Here is a 7853-nt window from a genome sequence, read left to right on the forward strand (position 1 = left end):
AACATATCTGCAGAGAAACTGTGGTAGATTGAATAATGCTCCCTTACCCAAGATAGCTATGTCCCAATCCCTGAAACCTGTGAATGTTACCTTCTATTACAAAAAGGGACTTTGAAGCTGTGACTAAATTAAAGATCTTAAGATGGGTAGATTATCCAGGCCCTAAATGCAATCACATGCATCCTAATAAAAGAGAGATAGAGGGAAATTTGATAGACACAGAAGAGAAGGCAATGTAACTATGGAGGCAGAAATTGGAGTGATGTGGTCACAGACTAAGTGATCCCTGCAGCCACCAGAAGCCAGAAGAGGCAACGGAAGGATAGTCCTCTGGAGGATGCCTGCAGAGGGAATGCAGCCCTGCCAACACCTTGTTTTCAGCCCAGTGAAACTAATTGCAAACATCTGGCCTCCATAGTTGTAAGAGAATACATTCTTGTTCTTTTAAGACACCAAGTTTGTGGCAATATTTACAGCAACCATAGGAAATGAACATAGAAACCATGAATTAAAGGTGAGACTAATCATGTACAAAGAGGCCAACTCCATGAGAAGGGCAGGGTTGTCACTTTTAATACTAGAACCAGCTCTCTGTCAGCAACTTTATGAACAAAACTAATTTCAAGCAGGTCTAGCAAGGTCAGAAAAAAAAAAAAATATATATATATATATATACGTATATATATGTGTGTGTATCAAGAGGACAATCTGATACCTCGATTATTAATATGGACTTTATCCTAAGTGTATATGGTGGCCTGAATATTAAAATAGAGCCACCATGATCAGCAAAACCTTTTAATCATGATCACAACTTTTTTAAGGTTTATTTTTAGGTTTTATAATGTAAGTAGTATGACAACTTAGTGGTCCATGGATATAATAAATAAATAATTAAATATACATATTTAATTATGAGCTTTAGTTTTCTGTTGTTTTTGGTTTTCTTACTGTTAGGAGTTTGAAGGGCATTTCCATAAAAAAAAATGGGAGCTATTAGAGGCTCCAGGTCATGGACTTGTCATAATACAATTTATATTTAAATAAATAACTTTTGGTATTATTGTGGAAAGTAAGGGTTAAAGAGAAGAGACAGAAACCAGGGAGAGGTTAAGAGGTTATTGGAGTAGATTATTCACACTAGGTCATTCAAACTGAATTGTGAATGAAGGTAGCACAGTCCTATCATTAATACAGTTAATAAATAATAATTAACAGCATACAGGATTGACAAGTGTGTGGCAGTCTCAGTGACTTTGTATTACTACTCATAATAATTATTGGGGGTAAATACGCTGTTGATTCCATTTCACAAAATCATTTATTCAACAAATATTATTGAGTATTTACTATGCGCTTAGTAGTTTATTAGGAATTGGGGAGGAAATTAAGATTAAGTTGGGATCAAGGTCCTTTCCCAAGGACACACGACTTCTACTTACTGAGATGTTATCACATTCAGGTCTGTGTGACACCTATTTCTGAAGGGCAGAATGAAGGACAGAAAAAAGAGGAGAGTAAAATATGAAATAATTTAGCACTATTGTAACTGCTTAAAACCAATGATCTACTCATTGCCTGGAGGAGTTAATATGAGGAAAGCAACAGAACGCTGATAAACTCTAAGAGATGCTCACTGGGGGTCCCAAACTCTTCTGAGGCAACAACAACATTTCAAGGTCTTTTTGATGTCCCAGAATTGTAGCTTTGCCTTATACTAATAAGCCCCCAAAAACAAAAAAAAAACAAATTCAGAAATTTTTTGTTCAACTTTTCCCAGCCATAGCTAATTTGATTTCTAATTACATGATTAGAAGTTAACCTGATTAGCTCTGTCTGAAATAAGTAATTCAAACAGCACTTTACTAGAGAAAGTGGAATTTACAGTTGGATTAAACATTCTAAAATAGTGTTATAAATATTCCTAAAGCTGGAAATGATCTTGAATGATCATCTTGTTCATCCTTCTACTTTCATCCTTCTATTTAGATGTATAGGGCGGACCTACATAAAGATGATTCCAATGCTGTATCCTGTTTCTGAAATATTCCAGTACAATTAATTACAACATACTTATTGAAAATTTATGTGTTAGGCACCGTGTTTTGAAAAAGAAAACTAATTCCCTCAGTAATCCTTCCTTATTCTTTAAAAATTTTTAATTATGTTTGACATTAGAAAGAAGCAATCCTGAACTCCCCTCCCCTTTTATTAAGTTATTTTCCTTAAAAACAAACAAACAAAAAAACCACCTTCAGTTGCCCTCCAGTTTCAGTCAAATAATGTTGAGTAAAGCATGATCCAAATTGTAATCACTATCAAATTAAGACCATTAATTACCTGTGTGCCCTCAACCTAAGCAAAATGTAGAATGTATATAATTACTGGGATAATTCAAGCCAGGAAAAAACATTTTGCTGCACTTGCTAGACCTCTCTCTGACATTTTGATTTATCTGTGGGAAATGATGGCCTGGTTTAACCTGAATGCTCTTGAATTTTTCCATCATCAAAAGAAAAATCAGTCCCCAGTGTCTCTATAACACCAAGGCCAGGTTACTTCACCCTGGGATCAAATATCACCTTTCGCTTTAGACGGCTAACAGGTGAAATAATCTTACATCTTTGTGATTTATTTGACTACTTGTATTTGCATTAATTGTGTATAGAGTGTGTTTCCTGATTATTATTTCATTTCCACTTATTTTACACCTATTTCTCCCTAGCAACAGATAGTCCTCAGCCCAGACCTGCTAATGCATGTTTTTCACTTAAAAAAAAAAAAACAACTAAGAAGTAATATTAATAACAACAACAATAATAAAAGGTTCCATTAATTAATCTAACCTCTATAAATGCCAGTCATTTGCACCTATGTTTCCTCACATCTCAACCTGGGTTAACCTCTTAATGTTATTGTGGTAGGTTTGTGTCCCCCCTAAATCATGTTTACACATAACCTCAGAATGTAATCATTTGGAAATAGAGTCTTTGCAGATGTAGTCAAGTAAAAATGGAGTCATACTGCACTAGGATGGGCCCTGATCCAATGACTGGTATCCTTATAAGAAGAGGGAAATTTGGACACAGAGACAGAGACAGAGGGAAGAAAATGTGAGACATAGGGAAGAATGCCATGTAAAGATGAAGGCAGAGATTGGAATGATAAATCTATAAGTCAAGGAATGCCAAGGATTGCTGGCAACCACTAGAAGATAGGAAGAAACCAGGAAGGATTCTCCCCCAGAGCCTTCAGAGAGAGCATGACCTAGGAGACATCTTGATTCAGACTTCCGGCCTCCAGAACTGTGAAAAAATTCTCTTACTCTAAGTCACTCAGTTTGCTGCAATTTGTTACAGCAGCCCTAGGAAACTAATACAGTTACTGTGAGGATTAAGTAGGACAATTTCTGTAAAGAATTTATAGCCGTGCCTACAGTAAGCATGCAATAAAAATTAGTTATTATTTTATTTTCATTATCAGTATAAATCCAGATTGAAACTCAAAATGTAAATATGATTAGGGCACATTCCTACTTTAAACTTTTCAGTGGCTTTCTATTGCCCACAGGATAGAATCTAAAACCTTAAGACAGCTCAAAATGCCCTGAACAAAATCTGACCACACGACCGCTTCTGTATACTTCTTTCTCCTTCATTCGTTCTTCTCCAACTATACTGACCTTCTTTGAAACCCTTGTGCTCTCCCATCTCCAAGCATTCTAACATGCTATTCCCTCTGTCTGGAGCATTCTTCCCTTTCCTTTCTCCTCCTTTAGGACTCTGCATAAAGTCCTTTAAGGGAGGCTTTCCTGAGTAGGAGAGATCTCTCTTGAATCCCTTAATACTCTGTAATTTTATCTTCTGCTACTTTCATCAAGTCATATATCATCATATCACATTCCTGGCTACCCTGTAAACTCTAAAAGGACTGACCACAACTGTTCTCTTCTTTGTGCTTATCAGTACCTGGCATATAGTCAGCAGTAATTCAATAAATATATATTACTTAAATAAATGAATAAGATTATTTAATTATAGTGCCATAAATACAATAATAAAGATACAATCATAGCCCATAAAGGGAGAACAGATGGGTAGACTCTCAGGCCACCTAGGACAAACTGCGAGTCATATAATTTTGTGGATAGGAAGTCTCTGAAGCACATTTATTTTAGCGCCTTCCTGTATTTTATGATGCAGAAGCTGAATGAGGTAAAGCATTTGCCTAAAGCTGAATAGCCATCAATGGCAAAACTAGAACCAGTATTCCTTTTCCTCTCCAAAGAGTTCTTCCATAGCATTTTGCTGCTTATACTAAGAGAGATGGATCTGGGACCTTTAAAAAAATAAATGAATAAGAGATAATGCAACTGAAGGAATGAACCTGGGGAAAACACTAGACTTGTTTACAGAGGATGGAAATAATAGTGATGAGATGAGAATATGTTCAAGTGACTCCAAGATTGCCAAATAGGGTGATTCAAAACTGACAGGAAGTAACTCAAATTCCTTAAGTGCAGTCAGAGGATGTGTAACTAAGGGAGGATAAATTAAATTCCTGAAGTGCAACAAGTGTGGGATCCGGGGAGGAAGAGAAGAAAAATTCCCTAAACTGAGATATAGCGCAGAAGGAGCAGAGAATTTATGAAACACCTGTTATCTAATAGTATCCTTCCAAGCCCAAATCCTGCCTGCCTATCTGCCCCTAATAGCTCTTGCCAACTGTCTATCTCCCTGGATGTCATCGGATTGATAAGACAACAGAAAGTAGGAACTAACAGTGCAGTTTAACACAGATAACAGAGCAGCACTGTGTGTACCAGGGCATGGAGGAAGTGTCTTTTGTCAGATTCCTTTACACCCTAAATCCACAAATTCCAGTGTTATCTCTTCCTCTATCCTGGAATTCTGCCTATTTTTCCTATACTTTTCTCTGAGTAAAAGCCCAGTCTTCCTATTCACTCTACTTATACTTCTGGGTAGATAGACTTATATCTACTCAATCAACCAATCTGGAAAACTCGTAGTTACTTGACCCTCCTCTGCCAATATCTAATCAGTTATTAAATCCCAACCAAATTCTTAACATGGACAAGAAGACTTTTTATAGCTTGGTCTCAGCCTACTTTTACAACACTTTCTCCAAATATTTATCCTCATATACCCTATACTCTGGCCACACTGTCCTCTGAAATCTTTACATACAGTAAGTCCCCTACATACAAACCTTCAAGTTGCAAAATTTCAAAGATGCGAACATGCGTTCTCATGTCCAATCACATAAGTTAGTTCACGTGTCTGTCATATATTGTCACATGCGTGCATCCTCCACGAGTGGTTGTGCTTTTGTGTGCTTTACTGTACAGTACTGTATAGAGTACAGTATCTTTATTTCAAGCCCAGGATGTCCAGAAACAAGCATAAAAGCAGCGGTGATGTAGGTGGTACGCCAAGTGATAACGATGGAAACAAAAGTGAAAATAATTGAGATAGTGGAGCGAGGTGAAAAAACAATAAACGTCACTCACACTTATAACATGAATCGTTCAACCATCAGTACAATTCTAAAGAACAAGGACAAGATCATGGAACATGTGAAGTCTGCTGTGCCGATGATGTCAATGATAATATCGAAGAAGCGTGGAAAAGTGATGCAGGAGATAGAGAAGCTTCTCAGTGTGCGGATGCAGGATCAACATCAGCGCTGAGTCCTGCTCAGCTTAATGCTGATTCAAGAGAAAGCTTAAAGCCTTTATGAAGACTCGAAGAAGAAACGTGGCGAAGAATCAGAGGGCACATCTTTTAATGCCAGCCATGGCTGATTTCATCAGTTCAAGGCTAGAGCCAACCGTCACAATGTAAAAGTAAGCGGTGAGGCAGCAAGCGCAGATACAGTAGCTGCCTGGCAATTTCCTGAAATGCTCTGAGAATTTCCCCCCCCCCCCATAGGACCAACCTGTACTTTTTTATTTTTATTTTTTAAAAGACAAACTACTAAAAGTAAAATGACTGAAATCACATGAGATCAAGATACAAAGACAGAAATTCAATGTAGAGAAAAAGACTTTGCTGGGAAACAGTCAATGGGAAACACAGGAAACATTTCATAGACGCACAAAAAGCTCACGTTGTAAACAGGATTAAGCTGCTGTAGGTTCCTCATCACATCAGGGTTTCATTTTGCTCAGCCTGAGATCTCACTCGATTTCAAACTGCCTGTGATCCACTCGGTCTAGAAAAGCTTTCCGTTCAATGAACCCCTCCTTCCCTCCATTGTGGATGGCTAGTTCTTCTCCAATGCCCTCTTCCTCCTTGAAGCTCTCCCAGTCCAGCTCGGCCTTCTCTAGGGTGCTCATCTTCTGCTTCTTGGCTCCTATTTTCCCCAAAAGGCTGCTCACACCCCTTGACCTTTTTAACCCTGACCCAGCAGGAAGTGACGGTAGAGCTGAAGGGACATTATTAGCCTGGGGATTTTTCTTTCGCATTTTGCTTGAAGAAGGATTTGGCTTCTTTAGATGTAGCATCCACTTCCTTAGTCACTCTGACTTCATCAGCAAAATCAAACACCTTGGTGATTTTAACTTTTTCTGTTTCTTTAGGTTTCTCTAGCTCTTCTGCTTTGACCAACAATTTACTTGAACTTGTCTCTTCAGCCTCCTCTCCTCTTTTAACTTGTGTACACGGAGGCACTTTTGATTTTAGTCCTATGTCATTGAGGAAGCTGGCCCATAGTTCATCTTTCTTCTTTTTCCTCGTATCCTCTGACTCAATGCCTTTTTCTTGCTCTGCAGCTACATCTTCCTCCTCACTACTACTTCCTCCAGATTCCTCGCTGGCATCCTTCTCGTCCTTTTCTAATGAGAGGCCACCTTGTTTTCTCTTCCTGGCCAGAACGCTCTGAGCCTTTCTTTTTCTCCCTTTGGTTTTCTGTGTCTTCTCTTCACCATCCACTTCATCTTCCTTCACTAATTCATTTACATCATCTTCACTATACTCTCCACCCGATGACACGTAGTCCTTGTCCTCCTCCGAGGTGGAGAAATCTTCAGAGTCGAATTCCTCCATGTCGCTAAGGCATGGGGCGGACAGAGCCGCAGCAGCTACCCGCAAAGGCAAAGCTCTAGGGAGAAACCATAGACAGAAATGCGGCAGGGTCGGCGGCAGCTGGGGCAGCCCCCGCAGCGTGCTCTGAGAAATTATTGATGAAGGCGCGTATTTACCCGAGCAGATTTTTAATGTAGATGAGGCAGGACTGTACTGGAAGAGGATGTCAGACCAAAGTTACATCAGTAAGGAGGAAAAGTTGATGCCAGGCTATAAAGCAGCAAAGGATAGGCTAACTGTTGTTTGGTGGCAATGTTTCCGGTGATATGAAGCTGAAGCCGCATCTTAGATTATCATTCAGAGAACCCAAGAGCCTTTCAAAACATAGCCAGGGGCTCTCTCCCAGTTGTGGGGAAGAGTAACCCCAAAGTCTGGGTTACACAGGCCGTTTTCCGGGACTGGTTTTTCCACCAATTTATCCAGGAGGTGGAGAAATATTGCTTGGAGAAGGACATCCCATTCAACATTCTCTTGCTGCTCGACAGTGCTCCAGGCCACCCCCATTCACGGACGACTTTCATCCCAACATCAAAGTAGTGCATCTGCCACCAAATACTATGTTGCTTATCCAAATTATGGACCAGGGAGTTATAGCAACTTTCAAGAAATATTATTTACATCACATTTCTTGTCAGGCATCAAAGGTGAGTGATGAATTGGGAACAACCTTGTGACAATTTTGGAAGGACTATAACATCTACAAAGCCATAAAAAATATTGACTTTGCTTGGCATGAGGTTACAGCCA

General features: G+C 39.1%; 1 pseudogene; it reads right to left on the reverse strand.

Moving 5' to 3' along the window:
- Positions 1-6137: 6137 nt before the first annotated feature.
- On the reverse strand, positions 6138-7150 carry LOC113621328 (craniofacial development protein 1 pseudogene; annotated as a pseudogene).
- Positions 7151-7853: the final 703 nt, after the last annotated feature.

This window comes from Aethalodelphis obliquidens, unplaced genomic scaffold, assembly GCF_003676395.1.
Source record: "Aethalodelphis obliquidens isolate GAN/ISIS:26980383/991018 unplaced genomic scaffold, ASM367639v1 scaffold1, whole genome shotgun sequence".
NCBI lineage: Eukaryota > Metazoa > Chordata > Mammalia > Artiodactyla > Delphinidae > Aethalodelphis > Aethalodelphis obliquidens.